At 44.7% G+C, this 20,158-nt stretch overlaps 1 protein-coding gene across 2 annotated transcripts in view; it reads left to right on the top strand.

Moving 5' to 3' along the window:
- ENOX1 (ecto-NOX disulfide-thiol exchanger 1) overlaps window positions 1-20,158 on the top strand; it is a 270,937-nt gene that overhangs the window by 55,408 nt on the left and 195,371 nt on the right. For both annotated transcript variants that reach the window (XM_035103504.2, XM_035103500.2), the window contains exon 2: window positions 16,511-16,614. The gene's annotated coding sequence lies outside the window, so the exon portion shown is untranslated. The remainder of the gene's footprint in view (window positions 1-16,510; window positions 16,615-20,158) is intronic.

Below are 20,158 nucleotides of genomic sequence, written 5' to 3'. Positions count from 1 at the left end.
TCTGACTGCATGTCGGTTGTTTTGTCTAGCTGAGTTCTTTGTCTTCTCGTATTACACCACGAGGCATGTACGTTAGTTCCCAGGGTGTTGCTATTGTCTTTTATTTATTTTATCCATAATAAAGGCTCTCTCTTTTTTTAACATCCAGAGTTCAAGGCTTTTTAATTCTCAAAGTTGCCTCAAGATCACACTATATTGTAACCATACATCCAAAGTTCACCAAGATTGATACATAAAGGCTATTTTAAGGCTACAATCTTTCCCCTTGCTTCCTCCCGGCTCCACTGGTAATGGCTTCCAGAGTCCCGCTCCCAGGGTCCAGGAGGGGGGAATCGTTTAGCCTCACGACGTTCCTTGCAGAAATCCCAAATTAAAATCCTCTCTTCCCTTGGATCTGCCGCCTAAGGGAAGGGCTCACGTTAACTTTCTTAAGAGAGTTCTTGTCGTCTCAAAAGCACGGCTGCAGGCTAGTTAGCTGTTGCTTGAAATATCGGTGGGGGGGGAGCGACCTCCGTTCCCTTGTAATTTAAACTCCCCTCCCGTGTCCAAATTTAATTTTTCTAAATCAGGTCTTGTTCTTTTACTCACGGTCGAATTCTATTTTTGAAGGTATCTGCCGCTCCCTTGTCGTCGGATCGGAGCTTTCCGCCATCCAAGTAGCACTGGACCCAAGGCTCCGTCACGTTCCCTCTGCTCTCGGCGCCCCCGGCATGGGGGCTTTCCGGGCAGCGAATCGTGACTATATGGGGCACAGCTGGGAAATCCAAGCCCCCAGAACGCTCAATCTGGGGTTCTACGGCTGGTCGCGGCGCTCGCGCGACTCTCCCCCTTCTTGGTGGCGGTGGGGGTCTCGGAGACCGAGACGATCCCCGCCGATCGGCAATGGCGGCAAACCGGAAGTCCTATAACCTAAAGAATTCTAGGAGCTGTGGTTTGTATTATTTGAGAAGGGTAAGCTGTCAAGGGACCCAGGTGGCGCTGTGGGTTAAACCACAGAGTCTAGGGCTTGCTGATCAGAAGGTCGGCGGTTCGAATCCCTGCAATGGGGTGAGCTCCCGCTGCTCAGTCCCAGCTCCTGCCCACCTAGCAGTTCGAAAGCACTGTTCGAAAGCAGTTCGAAAGCACGAAGTGCAAGTAGATAAATAGGTACCACTCCAGTGGGAAGGTAAACGGCGTTTCCGTGCACTGCTCTGGTTCGCCAGAAGCAGCTTTGTCATGCTGGCCACATGACCCGGAAGCTGTCTGCAGACAAATGCCGGCTCCCTCGGCCTATAGAGCGAGATGAGCGCTGCAACCCCAGAGTCGGACACGACTGGACCTGATGGTCAGGGGCCCCTTTACCTTTACCTAAGCTGTCAAGAGGTATAGAGGCAGCACCCTCCTCTCTTTCATGCAAATTTTGATGACATACATATACGAACCCCACTGCATTGATTTCCTTAAATATTCTATATTACAGTAATGTACCATAAAATAAGTATTAATGCAACGATCTTTTCTTTGCAAATAAAAGTCAGCCTTTTCTATATAAATAAAACAACAACTAAGGGCAGAGAACAGCTTCTACATGTTCACTTCCTGCCTGTGACTGTAGTGAAATGCTTATAATCTTCCCTTCTAGGAGACTAAAATACGGGTTCACTGTTTTGTGTAATGAAATTATCTTGAGAAAAACAACAAGCTTTATTTCAAAAACAAATTGGATTGCTGTATCTCTATAGATTTCCTCCTAAGTCTGTTCCTTATTGAAGTGGTCCCAGGCATTTCCTTTAATCTAGCAATTTGCATACATTCATTAAGCTAAGTGACGGGGGCATTTGAAGAGGTTTTTTGTTTTGTGCCTTACTGCATCTTCATGCCAAGCAGTGTTTAAAGGATGTGGCCTTCAATTTGCCAGCATTTATTTTAAAAGTCCAGTAGAGGCGCTTGATAGTTGAACATTAGAGAACTGGTGCAGCATATTGGGCTAAGAGACTGAGCTATGCATTAGAAAGCTCTTGGTCTGCATTGGACCTCTGCATGTTCTGGCTAGACAGCTTGAGGCAAGCTGCTCATTTATCCTCAGACTCCAAACTTCACTTTGGAGATAATACTCACCTTCCATACATGGTTTTATGAAGCATTTTGTTGTTTTTGTTTAGTTGTTTAGTCATGTCCGACTCTTCGTGACCCCATGGACCAGAGCACGCCAGGCACTCCTGTCTTCCACTGCCTCCCACAGTTTGGTCAGACTCATGTTCGTAGCTTCGAGAACACTGTCCAACCATCTCGTCCTCTTTCCCAACATCAAGGTCTTTTCCAAGGATTCTTCTCTTCTCATGAGGTGGCCAAAGTATTGGAGCCTCAGCTTCAGGATCTGTCCTTCCAGTGAGCACCCAGGGTTGATTTCCTTCAGAATGGAGAGGTTTGATCTTCTTGCAGTCCATGGGACTCTCAAGAGTCTCCTCTAGCACCATAATTCAAAAGCATCAATTCTTCAGCGATCAGCCTTCTTTATGGTCCAGCTCTCACTTCCATACATCACTACTGGGAAAACCATAGCTTTAACTATACGGACCTTTGTAGGCAAGGTGATGTCTCTGCTTTTTAAGATGCTGTCTAGGTTTGTCATTGCTTTTCTCCGAAGAAGCAGGCGTCTTTTAATTTCGTGACTGCTATCACCATCTGCAGTGATCAAGGAGCCCAAGAAAGTAAAATCTCTCACTGCCTCCATTTCTTCCCCTTCTATTTGCCAGGAGGTGATGGGACCAGTGGCCATGATCTTGGTTTTTTTGATGTTGAGCTTCAGACCATATTTTGCGCTCTCCTCTTTCACCCTTATTAAAAGGTTCTTTAATTCCTCCTCACTTTCTGCCATCAAGGTTGTGTCATCTGCATATCTGAGGTTGTTGATATTTCTTCCGGCAATCTTAATTCCGGCTTGGGATTCAAGAGGTAGCATTTGGAGCACAGGAAAGCACGATGCAAATAGAGCTCTTAAAAATATTTGTTTAGAAATGGAGAAGAAGAACATTAATTCTCAGCCAGCTTCATGCCTAGCTGGCATGCCAACCACCTAGTTGTTTGCTCGCAATGGGAGACCTTCCTGGCAACTGCATCCCGTCCAGTGGCCTCGTTCTTCCGCAGACTCTTTTTGGTTGAAGCACTTCTTCACCCAGCATATAGTTCAACTGGAATTTGCTACCATATGAGGCAGTGATGTCCCTCAACTTGGGTGGCTTTAAAAGAGCCTTAGACAAATTCATGATGGAGGAGGATGCTGCTGTTGGTGGAAGTGTGCTTCTAAATACCAGTTGTTGGAAACCGCAGGAGCTTTTGTGCTCGGGTCCTGCTTGTGAGCTTTCTATGGGTACAGTACCTGGTTGGCCACCGTGAGAACAAGATGTTGAGTGAGATGGACACCAGCCTGCTCCATCAGGCTCTTACATTGGTTGTAGCATGGGCAGCTGGATCACCAAAGTGCTTCCACTTTGATGATAAAGTTTTCCCCACTTTCAGCAATGCAGTGATTTTCTAGTGGTCTTAATGACCTGGAGTTTATAAAGCTGCTTGCAGAAGAAAACCAATTAATACTTAATAAAATGTGGTTTTTTAAATTCCTACTTGTATCTTACTCTACCCCCAGGGCTCAGAGTGATTAGCATGGACAAACATGTTCCCCATAGCAGCCAAGTCTCCCGTTTTCCCCGGGAAACCCCCGTTTTTCCAGCTGTCCCCAGACGAAAAAACAGATTTTTTTGTTTTTCCCCGGTTTATTCTGGCGCGACGGCCATTTTGGAACTGGGCGGAGCATGCTCAGAAACGACTTTTGATGCTGCTCTGCCCAGTTCCAAAATGGCTGCAGTGCGACTTCTGGTGCGGCAGCCATTTTGGAACTGGGCACAGCAGCATCAAAAGTCACTTCTGAACACGCTCCGCCCAGTTCCAAAATGGCTGCCGCGCTACTTCCGGTATGCTAATTTTGGTCCGGTCCCTTATTTTTCAGAGAGGAACTTCGCAGGTATGAGCTGGGGTCTGTAAAGTCTAGTCCCCCCCCCCAACTCAAGACCAGCAGCTGCTGCACACCCCCACATACGGGCTCTGTGGCTCCTTTCCCCCTATTTATCCTCCAAGTATGCATGTTCCCCCATGTTCAAAGATGAGGCCGTGGACTCTGCAGAGGTGGGGTAGGGGAGACAAATTTATTCTTCATTAACTCCACTTTCCCAGAGGACTCAGCACAAGAAAAGCCCACCTGACCACCATGTTCCCAGCTTGAGAAAGTTATGCTGCCATCATGTTTCCACACCCTCGTGTTCCCACTGGAACCATTTTCAAGGCGTGTGTGTGCTGAATAGTAATATAAAATCAATCTATTACACTGGTGCCCTGGATCTTCAGCATGTCTGAGATTGATCTGAGATGCTGCCTGTAAGCTAAAGAGGAGGGATTGGCCTGAGAAATTGGCAACTGAAATTGGCCCAGATGCTCAGTGTGGCTCATGGAGATTGTAAGGTTGGCATGAAAAGAAATGTTTGTGCTGGGGAAAAACTGGCTAGCCTAAATATTATTGTTACTGCTATTTTATTATTTCCTGCCCTTCATCTTAAGGTCCCAGGGCAAGTTATAAAATGGCAAGTGATTTAAACCAGCAACAATAAAAAAATAAGGTAGGCCCTAAAAACATGCACCTTGAATGCCAAAAGCCACTTAAGAGACTATTGTAGTTAAGGGGTATATAAATTGCTTAAATAAATCCATGGTGAATTGAGGAGTCTCATGAACAAAGGTCAACTAGGCTTGTGGCTCCCAGTGAGGGACTCCATTGTTTCTCCGAACCAAATAGCTACCGCACAGCTGAGCTTTCTGTAGGCAAATGCCTTTCTGCTTTTCATGTTAGCTTCAATGGAATTCTCTTTGTAGTCCTTCTATTTCTCATCTGTGAAGTTCTGTCACTGTGGGGATTCTATAAAAGGTGCCACAAGGTATTCTGTAGTTTTTGTTTCTCTCTGTGACAGTTGTTGAATGTTGATCTGAATTCAACATTAAACCTGGGAAAATGGTAAGCAGGCATATGTGTTTTATCACCATTGAAGTACAATCTCAGGTTTGTGTTCGCAGTGACTGAGCGTAGAAGTATAAACTGGGGAGGAAGATAATTTGTCAGCACAGCACCATTGAATGTCTTGTAGCTCCTGGAATGTTTTCTAGCCTTGGTAGTTCTAAGGAGGTATCCCATCCCGCCAAATTAGATCAATATTTGTGGAGCCTTGGGGGTCAAATAACTTTTCACTCGTGCCTACATGCACCATTGGATGACCTTTGCACTCAACCACTGCAGATATGGACTGTACGCACATAAAAATATAAGTTGGAATTGGCATGCCCAGTCCTATAGCTAGGATCAAACCAGAGGTTCATTTTTTCCTGATTGCCCTCACCCAGTGTAACAGAAGCTGAGTGAAGAGGGTAAAAAAAGGAAAAAGAAATTCTTTCAGATACTTTTGGCTTTGGCAGGTTAACCTTGTCCACCCCTTCCACCATTTGACCTTATCCCATATTTGAAGAGTCTTGTCTCTTTCCGTCATTGACAGGTGGCTGGTGTGGGGCAGAGAACATTGACAATATGGTGCAATGGAGGAGGCCCAGAGGGAAAATCCTCCAAGGCACTGTATTTTTCACATACTCTAGGGGACCCAGGTGGCGCTGTGGTTAAACCACAGAGCCTAGAGCTTGCCGATCAGAAGGTCGGCGGTTCGAATCCCTGCGACGGGGTGAGCTCCCGTTGCTTGGTCCCAGCTCCTGCCAACCTAGCAGTTCGAAAGCACGTCAAAATGCAAGTAGATAAATAGGAACCGCTACAGTGGGAAGGTAAACGGTGTTTCCATGTGCTGCTCTGGTTTGCCAGAAGCGGCTTTGTCATGCTGGCCACATGACCTGGAAGCTATACACCGGCTCCCTCAGCCAATAATGCGAGATGAGCGCGCAACCCCAGAGTCGGTCACCACTGGACCTAGTGGTCAGGGGTCCCTTTTTAGGGCAGGGGTCCCCAGACTACGGACCCCGGGACGGATACGGCCCAATTGGCCTCCCAATCCGGCCCGCGACGACCCCCGCCGCCCGCTGCTGCCGCCGCCTGCTCTTACAGCGCGCTGCGCGGCGGCGCACTTCCAGATCAGAAAAAAATGCCAAAAATCGTTTCTGCGCATGTGTATGGGCCTCTCCCGACCCAGAAGAGGTCATTTCCGGTGCACTTCCGGGTCGGGGGAGGTGCACTTCTAGGTCGGGGGAGGCCATACGCATGCGCACAATTTTCGGCGATTTTCCCGGCCTGGAAGCGCGCCACCGCGCCAGTAAATGGGTGTGCGCATGCGCACTGACGCGCACTCCCCCACCCTCCGGCCCACTGTGTGCGCACTCTCCCGCCCTCCGGCCCGAAGGCGGGTAAGTCTGGGGACCCCTGCTCTAGGGGAAACTGTGGTGTTATAATAGAGAGCATCTTGAATTTTGGTCCACAAAACAGGCACAATTTTAAATGTGCAGTTTTCTTTCCTTTATTCAAAAGCAACGTTCCACCCCCCTCTTTTAATAGCTTTTCAGTTGTCTTTAGGAAAGGCTGGAATGTTGTTATATTATTGGGTGGTAAAGCTAAATAAATAACTACAGGGAGCTTTGTGCAGGACATATGTGAGGTGATTTGGTTCAAATCCAGATTTGGTGCTTTGTAAATCAGCCCCCACCCCAGATCTGAGGTGCTTCATAGGTTGCCTCAATTCATCTCATCAGTCTGAGCCCATGTCTTCCTCCTTCATCCATTCATTTCCTTTCCTTTTGACAGAAGTGGAGGAAATTTGCAGGCATGTTAGCACCTCTGGAATAGATACAGCCGGTTCAGTTACCAGCAAAGAGAAGCCTCTCTAACATTTTGGGGCAGAATTGGATGAAATTTGTGGGCATGAATTGTGGCAAATTTAAGAAAGATGCCTGTGGGGTTTTCCCACGTGGACTGTCATTATAGTTTTTGGGATCTGCTCAATTGCCCCCTTTCATTATTGGGAAATTAAACATTAGCTCTTTGTTTTATTTTGACAAAAATGGATGAAATTTGCAGGATAGCTGCAGTGTTTTTTTCTGCAAGCTTTTTAGGGTCCTTAAACAAAGATTCACTTTCAGACAAATTTCCCACAAAACAATGTAGGAGCCCCTGGGGCTATTTTTCTGAAAGTAGCAAGAGAGAAAGTACACATAAGTATGCAGTCAAATAGCTCCAGGGGCTTTTGATCCAGGAATTTAGAAACTTGACCTGTCAGTCACAATAGAGATCTCACGTTTACCTCTACCCAACCTGTCCTGGCATCTTCCTTAGGCTTAAAGGAGACCAAGTATTTTGCTCTTTGAAAACTCTTCCTGTCCTCAAAGCACTGGGATTGGTATGTGCTGGTAAAATCATTCCTTCTGGTTACAAGCTAGACCTGTCAGTCACAAAAGAGGCCCCTCCCCTCCCTGATCCCCTCTTTTACCTTAAGCCAGAGTTGTACATTTTGCTTTGGCAAACCTCTTACATCTCTCCACATGTCCTAGCCTTAACAGTTAAACTTAGAAACATCATTTCACTATTCACATAGGCTTGTCTGCAGCTTTTTTTTATTTCAAAAGAAAAAGTCGGGATCACCAAGGCTGCAAAGTGCTCAGGGGTTTCTGCCGCAACAAAGGCCTGGCCTGTACAGATTAGCCTCATTTTGTAGAAGTCCCAAATCTTTCCAAGGCACCCCACCTTTGCTCATTATTTAGGATTCATATCAATCTTTTGCACACCTAATATGTAGCAAATAAGGAAGAAGAGATGTTGCAGACTGGCTTGGATTCATTAGGCTCAGTGGGCGCAATGGACTTACCCAAGTGTAATGGAGTGTGTGATGTCTCCACCACTATTTGTACTTGATGTACAACATGTTCTGCTGTAACAAAGGATGAAGCTCAAGGAGAGATTATCCAGTCTTTTTAATTCAAAAAGGATTTTAGGATCTAAGTAGCTTCCCCTCTCCCCACTTAGATCTAAAGAACAGGTGGATTTGATCACATTCATTTGATCTCTAGAAGCTTAAAAGGGCCAAGAGTTTAGGAGGAATGGATTATTTGTAAGAAAAGACTAGAGTCAACCAGACAAAATCTGAGATTAGGTGTGTTCGTCTTTAATAATATCATTTATATTTCACCTTTCATCTTGCTCTCCGAGATCATCGGAGCAGGAATGTATCTGTTTTTTAAAATGGGAAAGTAGGTAAGTGGAATAGAGAACTTATCAGGAGAGGTAGTTAGCTTCAGTCACTCTTAGATTCAGCTGCTAGCCTGTCCCCTGTTTGGTACCTCAAGAAACTGAAGTTGGATCGTCATGTTTACCACATCAGGCAGTCCCAAATCAAGGGATGTAGCTATTGTTGGGGGTGGGGGAGAGAGCCTATTTATTTTGAATTACCAACTGATTGAGTCCAGAAGGAGTTAACTCTTTTTGAGGAGGATCTATAGGAAATATGAAACTTACGTTGGCATCATTGAACCACCTAAATTTGGATCAGCTTTCTTTCCCCACCTCCCAGATTTGTTTAAAAACATCATTCTGGGCAGGACAATCCCAGAGATCTTGCACAAAAACTCACCTTGTGCTTATCGCAAAGCCAAATAAGAGCCTGGAATCTCAGGATGAGGTTAGTGTTACCGTAGGTGGGTTTGTAGCTTGTTGACTTGGCTCAACCCAAAGAGTTCCTTATCATCCTGGAGAAATGTGGTCAGAATACTGCCTGTCCCTTTCCTACCAGGGTCAGAGACGTTTTGTTACTGAAAGCTTAAAATCTGGACCATTTCATGCCCTAAGAGGATGCATGTGGCTGAAATCTCAGCAAAATCTGGTTATTTGGGGGAGCGCTAAATTGTCAGAGTGTCCAAATAGTTCCTAGTCCCAAATGGCTGGCAGAAGATTTGTAACAGAGTTTGAGCAGAACCATTGATCCCTGTGGGCTACATCCTCTGGAGGACTGGGAAAAAGGGATATTGTACGTTGTACAAAAGATAACAATCATGCATGCATTTCTTTTCTAATCTTTAAAAGTATGTGTTTAGCAAATTTCCAGACCTTTGAAAGTCACTGGAGTGATGCAGTGGCTGAACTGATGTGAAGCTATATGTGGGCGGATTTCGTGGGGACAGATTTATTTAAATTCACAAAACAAGATACTTTCCATCATCTCGGCACTGTCAGTCAGGTAAAAATTAACTCAATTATTTATCAGTCCTACATCTGCTAATGAATCCTGGCAGTCTAAATTGACACACTGTCAGGAACTCTGCCGCCAAGTATTTTGTAATACCAGTAATTACCCCAGAAGGACGTAGTCACTCTCGTCTTTATAAATGTAAAGCAAATGCTTTTTTATTTTTGTAATGCTTTCAATTCGGGGCTGCTATCAATTTAATTACATTTAATTAGTTGGACAATAAAGAGCCACTGTCTTATTTCCCCAGCCTGGTTCTTGAAATTCTGTTCCTAAGAGAAATGGCTCAGGCTGCTGATTAACAGCTGAATAGGTTTTTGCGTGGGATGGTGGATGCGAAAGGCTGGACTAGATGAATCCCAAGCCGGAATTAAGATTGCCGGAAGAAATATCAACAACCTCAGATATGCAGATGACACAACCTTGATGGCAGAAAGTGAGGAGGAATTAAAGAACCTTTTAATGAGGGTGAAAGAGGAGAGCGCAAAATAAGGTCTGAAGCTCAACATCAAAAAAACCAAGATCATGGCCACTGGTCCCATCACCTCCTGGCAAATGGAGGGGGAAGAAATGGAGGCAGTGAGAGATTTTACTTTCTTGGGCTCCTTGATCACTGCAGATGGTGACAGCAGTCACGAAATTAAAAGACGCCTGCTTCTTGGGAGAAAAGCGATGACAAACCTAGACAGCATCTTAAAAAGCAGAGACATCACCTTGCCGACAAAGGTCCGTATAGTTAAAGCTATGGTTTTCCCAGTAGTGATGTATGGAAGTGAGAGCTGGACCATAAAGAAGGCTGATCGCCGAAGAATTGATGCTTTTGAATTATGGTGCTGGAGGAGACTCTTGAGAGTCCCATGGACTGCAAGAAGATCAAACCTATCCATTCTGAAGGAAATCAGCCCTGAGTGCTCACTGGAAGGACAGATCCTGAAGCTGAGGCTCCAATACTTTGGCCACCTCATGAGAAGAGAAGAATCCTTGGAAAAGACCCTGATGTTGGGAAAGATGGAGGGCACAAGGAGAAGGGAAGGACAGAGGACGAGATGGTTGGACAGTGTTCTCGAAGCTACGAACATGAGTTTGACCAAACTGCGGGAGGCAGGGGAAGACAGGAGTGCCTGGCGTGCTCTGGTCCATGGGGTCACGAAGAGTCGGACACGACTAAACGACTAAACAACAACAACAAAGTGGATGTGGAGCCCACTCTTCATTGCTGCCATCTCATTGTTCCATAACTAACATAACAAAAGCAAGGGTCTCTACAGTCATACCACAGGTTACAGACGCTTCAGATTGCGCATTTTCGGGTTGCGCACTGCGCCGAACCTGGAAGTACCGGTATGGGTTACTTCCGGGTTTCGCCGCTCGCGCATGCAGAAGCTATGAATCGCGACCCGCGCATGCGCAGACTGCAGGCACTGCAGGTTGTGAACGCTGCGGGTTGTGAACGTGCCTCCTGAGCGTCTGCTGTACATTGTTGTTTCCCGCACACACTACACATTTTCTCCAAAAGCTATTGATTATTAGTGAGATGGGAACTTTGCAATATGCTAAGTCTGAAGGGAAGGTTAAACCGCTGTGGTTAAACCACTGAGCCTAGGGCTTGCTGATCAGAAGGTCGGCAGTTCAAATCCCTGTGACGGGGTGAGCTCCCGTTGCTTGGTCCCATCTCCTGCCAACCTAGCAGTTCGAAAGCACGTCAAAATGCAAGTAGATAAATAGGAACCGCTACAGCGGGAAGGTAAACGGCGTTTCCATGTGCTGCTCTGGTTTGCCAGAAGCGGCTTAGTCATGCTGGCCACATGACCTGGAAGCTATACGCCAGCTCCCTCGGCCAATAATGCGAGATGAGCGCGCAACCCCAGAGTCGGTCACGACTTTACATTTAAGTCTGAAGGAGTTTATAATCAAACTAGGATACAGGGAAAGGGGGCGGGGGAGAGCTTGCTGAATAAGACAGGAACAGAGCTAAGGCTCTAGTCCCATGGAAGGAAGGTAACCAGAAGTGCAAAATGGTCAGGCACGAGGCCTGTCCAGACGGTTTGCTGTAGGAGGTGAAAGTGGTACCCAAAGGAAAAGGGAAGCCAACAAGAGCCACTTACTCTAGGAAGAGAAGGTGAGGTGGTCAGAAGAAGAAGGGAGTTTGTAGAGCTTTGTAAAAGTTCCAAGAATCAGAAGAGAAGAGGAAATGGCGAGGATAAATGTTTCATTTTGACATTGAGTTGCTGTGGATACTGAGGGAAGGAGAACATGGGATTTGGGACTGAGGCGGCCAAGGAAGAAGAAAAGAACATTGCGTGGGGAAGAGAGAGAAGTGATCTCCTCAGGAAATGGGGACGTGACTGAGCTTAAAAGCAAACGCTAGGGGAAAGGGAGAAGAAAAAAGTGGGGATTTGGCCAGTTGATGGACTTGCCAGAGATGGGAGATTTAATAATACAACCATAGAATGGTAGAATTGGAAGGGACTCTGAGGCTCATCTAGTCTAACCACCTGTAATACAGGAATCTCAACTAAAGCATCCATGGCAGGTGGCCACCCAACCTTTGAAAACAAACAACAACCTCAAATGAAGGAGAGTCCACCACCTACTGAAGTTGTCCATTCCACTCTTGACCACCAGGAAGTTCTTCCTGATGTTTAGTCAGAATCCCTTTCTTGTAACTTGAAGCCATTGGTTCAGGTCCCACCATCCAGAGCAGCAGAAAACAAACTTGCTCCATCTTCCACATGACAGCTCTTTAGATATTTGAAGATGGCTATCATATATCCTCTCAGTCTCCTCTCATCCAGGCTAAACATACCCAACTCCCCCCAACTGTTCCTCTGTGGCTTGGTTTCCAGACCCATCACCATCTTGGTTGCCCAATTTTCCAGTTCTTGAGGTCTGGGAGAGAGAAAAGAGTGACATTTTAGGTGTTCATATTTTGGCTTAACATTTCCAGAAAGGAGTCTAATGCCCTTTTGTTGACTTTAAATTTACAAATGATAATGGAAGATAGCATAGATTTGATGGGTATTAGTAAGAGGATATATTAATTATAATCGATCCTCTACAGAGCCATGGGGGGGGGGGGGTAGCACAAAGAAAAAATGGCCAATGCCTGTTTTTTTTAAAAAACACGGGGCTTATACATAAAGAGCCCCAGTAGCAGAGTTAAAATCCCTTTTGTTAGGCAGATTTACTAAAGCATTGGAGTTGGTTTTTAAATCTTCCTAAAGTCAGCTGGCTCCCTTTCCCCCCTTTTCAATAAAACAGACCACAGACAGCACGTTAGTTTAAAATGCTTTACTCACAGTTACTAGATTTCAGACTTGCATTTTCCTTAATAGCAGTGATAGGAAATGTAGGTTCTTTGTTGAAAATGCAGCACAAGCTGCCTCTGAAACATATCTAAAGATGAGAAAGCTATGTTAAGGCATGTCTGCTCTGTTCCAATGTTGCTTGCGAGAGATTGGAGAGACCAAGAAAAAGTCTCACTTCTTCTCCAAAGTTGAGTGTGACCTAGGCGAGTGTTCTCTAGAAATTTATAGCTCTGTGGTCCTTAACCCTTTCATTTACTAACTAGCAGAAGCATCCATTGTTAAGTTTGCCAGGCAATCTTCCACAAGATCCACGTTGAAGGAGACAGTAGGCAATGGATTCACTGGGAGCGATTGCAACTCAACTTGTTTGGAGATGCCTGTATTGTAGCAGGAGTGGGAGCTGAGATTTTATTATGATTTTATATGTCATATAAACATATGTTTATATGTTTTATATATTTTTTTATTCAGGGTCTCTGGGGAGAGTCACAACAAAGGACTTATCAGAGATAAACAAAAGCATAAACTCTCAACTACATTCATGATAGGCACATACCGGTAAATACGTGCATAGCAGCTGGAGGCCGAGGAGAGGACAGAGAGTGAAGAACTGAGAGCTGGGCCTTCTCCTACCCTCTGGAACACTTGGGAAACTCAAGAACAGGCTTCCCCAAACTAAGGCCCGGGGGACGGATGTGGCCCGCAAGGCTCTTTTATGTGGCCCCCAGCAACCCCTGCCACCCGCTGCCGCCACCCACTCTTAAATGCGCGGCATGGCACGGCTGCCCGCTTCCGGGTTGCCAGAGCGTCGGAAATAGCTTATGCGCATGGGCAAGGGTCATTTCCAGTGCACTTCTGGGCCAGAAGAGGCCCATGTACATGTGCACAAGCTATTTCCGGTGTTCTGGTGACCTGGAAGTGCGCCGGAAATTGTGTGTGTGCACACATATGGGTGCGCGCTCCCACGTGCTCCGGCCCACAGCACAATCGGCGCTGGCAGCACTGGCCCTCAGCAGCGGAAGTTTGGGGACCCCTGCTCAAGAAACCTGCTTAACTGGGTGTGGGGAGGGCAGCTGAGTGGGACATAGTGGGGGGCAGCCTGAGGAAGGACCGACCACCCACCTTGGGCCTGTCCTTAGAAGGCAAGTTTCCAGGAACTTATCATTGTGAGATTTTTGTAGGTGAGCTGAGAGGGAAGATGTGTCAGAAGGAAAATGAATTGAGATTGGTAGATTATAGATATAGATATAGATAGATAGGCAGTTTTGTTTTACTGTAACATTTTTTAGAAGTAACTATATTTTAAATATATAGTTGTCGGTTGTTGCTTCAGCTTTTTGTACACTGCTTGGGGAGATATTTTTTTAAAATATATTAAGCAGTATAGAAATTAAGTAATCAAAAATAACCAATCAGTATATAAGAGGTTTACATAAGTGACCCAAAGCAGTAAAACAGGGCACTGTCAGTGCAAAGCCAGTCCCAGCAGAACCTCTTTGCTGGCTCATTCTCAACACTAGCAGGTCTCCCTCTTCTGCAGAGAGAAAATTGTCTCTGTTCATTCACCTCGGCTCTACAGCAGTCTTCTCAAAATGGCTGCCTGTGCCAAAAACTCTGTAATTTTTTTTTTGAAAGTTTCAGTCCCCTTATATCAGAATGCCCTTGTGAAGTTTGCATCAAAAACTGGGCTTGGAGAGAATATCTCCAAGGATACTGCAATAGAGGCTTTCTGCCGTTAGAAGAATGAGTAACAACATATGGTATCAATACAAAAAACCAATAATGATGAAATTAAATAATGGATATAAGTGGGAAGACGGTCTTTGGATCTAATGGTTACAGCAGGAAGAGTATTATGGACTTAATCGGAAGTATTCACATTTCTTTTTATTTCTGTTTGTTACATTGTATATAGGCATATTAAATTATATGTAAGGTAAAGGTAAAGGGACCCCTGACCATTAGGTCCAGTCGTGACCGACTCTGGGGTTGTGGCGCTCATCTCGCATTATTGGTCGAGGGAGCCAGCGTGTAGCTTCCAGGTCATGTGGCCAGCATGACAAAGCCGCTTCTGGCAAATCAGAGCAGCACATGGAAACACCATTTACCTTCCCGCTGTAGCGGTTCCTATTTATCTACTTGCATTTTGACATGCTTTCGAACTGCTAGGTTGGCAGGAGCTGGGACCGAGCAACGGGAGCTCACCCCGTCACAGGGATTCGAACCGCTGACCTTCTGATCAGCAAGCCCTAGGCTCAGTGGTTTAACCACAGCGCCACCTGGGTCCCTTACAAATTATATGTAGGTAGCAACAATTAATTGAACTAGAACACAGATATGAGCAGTTTGTAAACTTAAATGCGACCTTTTTCCTTTATGGGAAATTCTTTGCTATTCATATTTTCTTTCTTATTATTATTTTCTTTGTTTATAAACTCAATAAAGATCATTTTAAAAGTGCTGTGTATCTGAAGAAGTGTGCATGCACACGAAAGCTCATACCAATGACAAACTTGGTCTCTAAGGCATAGCTGTCAAGTTTTCCCTTTTCTCGTGCGGAAGCCTATTCAGCATAAGGGAATTTCCCTTTATAAAAGGGAGAACTTGACAGCTATGCTCTAAGGTGCTACTGGAAGGAATTTTTTTATTTTTTATTTAAAAAACCCCCTGGGCTTGATAAAACCTGGGCTTGATTTTGGGCCACTGCAAATTGGACATAATTTCCAAGAATCTGATTATTTCTGTATTAGTTTATGCTGTATTATCATAATAATTAAAGCTATGTTAAAGCTATGGTTTTATGCATATATATGTTTTAAGCATAGTTAAAGCTATGGTTTTCCCAGTAGTGATGTATGGAAGTGAGATCTGGACCATAAAGAAGGCTGATCGGCAAAGAATTGATGATTTTGAATTATGGTGCTGGAGGAGACTCTTGAGAATGCCATGGGCTGCAAGAAGATCAAACCTATCCATTCTGAAGGAAATCAGCCCTGAGTGCTCACTGGAAGGACAGATCCTGAAGCTGAGGCTCCAATACTTTGGCCACCTCATGAGAAGAGAAGACTCCCTGGAAAAGACCCTGATGTCGGGAAAGATTGAGGGCACTAGGAGAAGGGGACGACAGAGGGCGAGATGGTTGGACAGTGTTCTCGAAGCTACGAACATGAGTTTGACCAAACTGCGGGAGGCAGTGGAAGACAGGAGTGCCTGGCGTGCTCTGGTCCATGGGGTCACGAAGAGTCGGCCACGACTGAACGACTAAACAACAACAAATCATAATAATACAGAAAAGGGAGTTAGTCGCTTGAGGCGAATATTGCACTCGCCAAAGAAAAAGTATCTTGCAGTGGCAGTAGGAGTTAATTTCATTCTCATCACGAGAGTACTCAGAGGGAATAGTGCCTTGCCTTAGCTCCTGCATTATTTCCAATAAATATGGAAATAATGTCTCAGTACTTCAACCTGTTTGGAGATCTCATGGGAAATATCACAAGATTACGTGATGAGTTTGAAATTAATCCATGGAACACACTCTGGTCCTGTTTCTGTGTTTGCTTGCAGGGGACAGTAAATACCTTTTGTCCAAACTTGGCATTGCACTTTGTCTACAATAAGGGTATTTATTTACATAAATAATGGAAAAGTAGAAAATGTAGCTTCACAAAATCAACAGACAACATCACATGGCAGTGTGCTGGTTTTATTTCTCTATTTAGGCAGCTTTGTTACTACATTGGCCAGCCTTCTTTTTTTTTTAACAGCTATTCCTGATTTGTTGGTTATTTCGAAGGTCGTGTGTATGTTTGTTTCCCAACAAATGAATAAGAACTATAGGAGAAAAGAGATAGAGGTTTTTGTATGAATATATGCTTCCAGGAGGTGATGGTATCTCTTTTCCGTGTTGTTTCTGGTCTCACACACTTTTCTTAAGAAATGTTCTTTTTATTTCAGGTTTCCCTGGAATCTTGGGTGGTTTCTCTTGCTGAATACAAAAATATCCCTTGCTGAAAGCAGCTGGCTGAGAAATATCTTCACCTTAGAGCCAGCATTGAAAAGTAAGTGGTCAGAATTATTCCTTCCATTGATGACATTTAATATATTAGAACTGTTGCTGTTGTCACCAGCATTGTGAAATGTGTACCTGTTTCAAAGCACAGTAGTTATGCCCTTTTGAGTAAATTGCTCTGTGTTGTTTGACAGAAAAATGAGGTATAAGTTGTAACAGCCATCATCACCACCACTCCCTCCCCCAAAAAACATTTTTGCTTGCTTACTGGAGGCCCTTGCTCAAGGTCATCCTCCAATGGCACTGGACACCAGTCAGGCTGGCAAAAATTAATCCCTCCCTGTCAGGGTTTGTTGTGACTACTCTTGAGTAATGACCGTCCACATGCTTGTCTTTCAGACGTTTTTATTGGTGCACTTTATTTACAGTGTAACGGATTGCTCATTTCATGTCTACCCGCTCGAGTCAGATTCCTGCACTACCCCCTTCCGCGTTCGGGACCAGCATAAAAACCTCGGAACTGAGAAGCGCCTCCCTTTCCTCCTCCTCCGCAATTCCGGCGTCGGGGGGGGACACGGGTCTTCTGTCTGACCTATTCCTGTCCACTCTTTCCGCCTCCCTCTCTTCTTGCCTATGGAGCAGGGGCTCTTTGATGTTGTCAGAGCCCTGGCACTCCCTCTCCGTTTCCTGACTCACCCCTTCAGACCCCTTGCTCTCATGACTGCTGGGAGACAGGCTGCTTCTGATGAGGGGGGAGGGTTCTCTATAATCCCTCCCCCTTACACTCCCTTTCCCCATTATGTTGGGAGGGCTGTGGAAAGCTTGGTTACAAACTTTTGGGATAAAGTATTCTCCATTATATCTGCAACTGCAGGCTAACACCTTTCTCCAAATCCTGCCTTCGCCCAACTATCTTTGGACATAGACTTAGTCTCCACCCTGTGCCCCAATGAACTAGTAGGCTTCCTACTGAACCACAGCACGATTAGCGATAGCTCAGCAATGGAAGAACCAGATTGAAATACCCTTGAAGGTATGGGAAAATAATGTCTGGGATACAGCAGTGTCTGAGCATCTCATCAGAGACAGGAGGGCAATTGAAAGCCATAACGAATAGAGACACCTTCCAAGAAACGTGGACCCAATTTATTATTATTATTACTATTATTATTATTATTATTATGTTAATGGCCAAAATCGAGACCGTCTTATCCCAACCGCTCATTATTCTCAGTGGAGGGGTTACTTAAAGTAAATAAGTTACTTAAAGTGAATGCTGAATGTGTAAGTGTATGCACATTGTAAAAAAATGGTTTTGAACAACTACACAGTGTTTCCAGGGCTTTATTATCTTATGGTTGAAGTAGCCAGAAAAGTAGGAAAAATGTGGCTGGTTTTGAGTGAATTATTTGCCGCAGAACGGCTTGCAATCGTGGTATTGCTCAGCTCACTCTTCTTGTGTATGCCAAGCATTTTTATGCCAAGCTGCCTTGTATGTTCATATCAACAACAATGGCATTTTGGAGTGAAAAAGAAATCGTGCTCGTTTCCCCATTATAGCGAAAAGATTAAAAGCACATCTATGCATATTTGCCCAAATCAAATTTGAGTCTTCTGTCTGTAGGAAACAGACATTTTGTTACAAATGGGGGCAAAACCCATGTTGAACTGCACTGATAAAAACATCTCTGCGAAAAAGGATCTTGTGAATAAGGTTGCAGTTCTCCTTGTTCAGTTTCATGTGCTATATGTGGTTGTCTCCCATACTTTTGCAAACGTAACAAACAGAAGATTATTTAGAGCAGAAAGAAACCAAAAAGTGAATGAAAAGGCTGGGATGGACGGCCTCCTTGGAAAGCCTGCAAGAACAGGTTATTTTTAGTTGTTGACAGCTTTCAGATGCCTTTAGGGTGCTGTAGGGAAGAGGAAGGCCAAATGTGCCAAGGAATCATGGATCTATGTTGCAGAGAAACAGATTTAGGGTGGCAGTGAGAAAATACTGCGTGTTAAAATGCAAACAGAATGTATTATGCAAGGTTGCAAATGGGAATGGCACATTTTATTTTTAGTACTGTAATTAAAAAACTTAAGATTTTGTTTTCTGATTAGTTTTAGTGAATAATGAAAACTAGCATATGTTTTTAAATAAAGGGGCTGCACGGAACTATAGTTCAGTAGTGGGTGAAAGCACTTGGGTCTGGCTGATCATGTTGCTCAGCTCTTATTTATTGCATTTTGCTCGTTCTTTCCCACACTTTATACCCTATGCCCCAAAACGGTACCTGTGACTATCAGGCAGGCAGGGAGCACACCGGCTGTTCCCACATTTGGGGCAGGAGCCCTCTCACCATCCCTACAAGACAAACTGCTGGCCAACTAGCTCTGCTTTGCCTAGTTGTTGTTGTTTAGTCGTTTAGTCGTGTCCGACTCTTCGTGACCCCATGGACCAGAGCACGCCAGGCACTCCTGTCTTCCACTGCCTCCCGCAGTTTGGTCAGACTCATGTTCGTAGCTTCGAGAACACTGTCCAACCATCTCGTCCTCTGTCGTCCCCTTCTCCTAGTGCCCTCAATCTTTCCCAACATCAGAGTCTTTTCCAGGGAGTCTTCTCTTCTCATGAGGTGGCCAAAGTATTGTAGCCTCAGCTTCAGGATCTGTCCTTCCAGTGAGCACTCAGGGCTGATTTCCTTAAGAATGGATAGGTTTGATCTTCTTGCAATCCATGGGACTCTCAAGAGTCTCCTCCAGCACCATAATTCAAAAGCATCAATTCTTCATAATTCAAAGGCATCAATTTGCCTAGTAAGGATCTCAAAACTAAGCAGGTCAAGGATTGTTCTAGCCCTCCATTCTCTGCCTCTCCTGTGAATTCACTGGATAAAAAACTCAGGCCCCTAATACCTGGAAGGCCACCTCCTTCCATACAGACCCTCCTGGGTATTAAGATCGGCAGAGGGAGCAGTAGAGGACATTCTCTGTGGCTGCCCCTAAGCTGTGGAACTCCCTCCCTACAGAGGTACATCAGGTATTTCAATATAAAGCTGTTGCTGAATGCTGAAGACACACACACCTATTTGCTCCGGCTTTTGACCCTTGAGATGTACCGCCTTATTTCTGGGTTTTTTTATTTTTTAAAAAAATACTTTTTATTAAATTTTCCAATTAAAACACAATTCAATTATTTCAATTATTTCAAATTATACACATACATATCAATTAAGCCAAATATTATGCCAAATCATAAAATTTTTAGGCTTCCCATGCTTCAAAAAACTGGGGATTCTAGATAACTGTTCGCACTGCCGTCCTAATCCTGATATCAAAATCTTGCTCGTAGTCCAAAATTAAACATGTTGTTTAATGGTTGCAACCTGCCCTAGGACTCTGGGGTGAAAGGTGAAGGATGGGGAAATCATCACCAGGTCCTCCTCCTTCCTTCACCGTAGGCAACAATTTTGTTGAAGCAATTAGGCAGCTGCTCTCCTTTATCCGTGAACAACGGGGCAGGCATGTGTGTTAAACAGACATCGTTTCTCCCATCATGTTTGGCTTGGCTGTAATAAATTACAGACAAAGGAAGGGAACAGTAATGA

Source organism: Zootoca vivipara, chromosome 8 (assembly GCF_963506605.1).
Source record: "Zootoca vivipara chromosome 8, rZooViv1.1, whole genome shotgun sequence".
In the NCBI taxonomy this organism is placed as follows: Eukaryota; Metazoa; Chordata; class Lepidosauria; order Squamata; family Lacertidae; genus Zootoca; species Zootoca vivipara.
Note: the sequence above shows the minus strand (reverse complement) of the source record. Positions and strands in the feature narration are given on the sequence as shown.